This window comes from Hordeum vulgare, chromosome 3H (genome assembly GCF_904849725.1).
Source record: "Hordeum vulgare subsp. vulgare chromosome 3H, MorexV3_pseudomolecules_assembly, whole genome shotgun sequence".
Classification (NCBI taxonomy): domain Eukaryota; kingdom Viridiplantae; phylum Streptophyta; class Magnoliopsida; order Poales; family Poaceae; genus Hordeum; species Hordeum vulgare.
Window position 1 is genome coordinate 557,550,923 of NC_058520.1, and position 854 is coordinate 557,551,776.

Sequence of the window (854 nt, forward strand, 5' to 3'; positions counted from 1 at the left end):
GAAAAACTGCCATTGTTTGTTAATTGACTGGAAAACTGCTGTTGTTTGAACATAGTCTGCAGCTTGAATATCTCATTAGTAAAAAAGCTTCCACACTCCGTTGTTTGTACATTGGTAAACTGCTTGTTCACTTACTAAAAAATGGTAATCACTAGCAATCGTACAAAGTGATGTTGTTTATAAAATTTTTTGTTGTTCGTATTGTTAATTGTCTGGAAAAATGCTATTTGTATTTTCTAATGATTGAAAACAGGTTGAAAAAATTGAACTTTGTTTCATTTGTACTCGGCTGGATGCCTCATTGGTCAAGTGTGACAGTTTTACCCTTTGGATGGTTGTTGTGTGTTTTGGTAGATGGGTTGAGCAAATGATGATTCATATGATTATTCTGATACATTTGATGTTTCAAAATTGAGTTTTTTAAACCTGATGCCCAGCCCATCACAAATCAGCCATCTGCTACTCTTGTTGTGCCGTAGTTTTTTATGATGATCTGAAAGTTTGATACCCAGAACTCTTTCTTAGCGGTGAAATAGCGTGTCCAGTAAAATGTGCAAATCATCTTCAGCATCACATGTAGTGCATAGTTTACTTATGTGAATAGAGTATTTATCTGCTCTCTTACCTCATGGTGGTGCTTTCCTCATTATTGTCTGCTTATTTTGCATTCTTTCTCAAGGATCCAAACTGTTTCTCAATGCATCCATTATCTTTCAGACTGAGATGGAAGAGAAGATGACTGCTCCTGTACAAGAAGGGGAAGAGCGAAAGTCTTATTTTTCAGTTGTTGCGGAAGTTTTGACCAAGCATCGCCCATCAAGCAAAACATATTTTGGTAGCAGTTTTTGTGCACT

General features: G+C 36.3%; 1 pseudogene; it reads left to right on the forward strand.

Moving 5' to 3' along the window:
- Positions 1 to 361: 361 nt before the first annotated feature.
- LOC123445910 lies at positions 362 to 436 on the forward strand (annotated as a pseudogene).
- Positions 437 to 854: the final 418 nt, after the last annotated feature.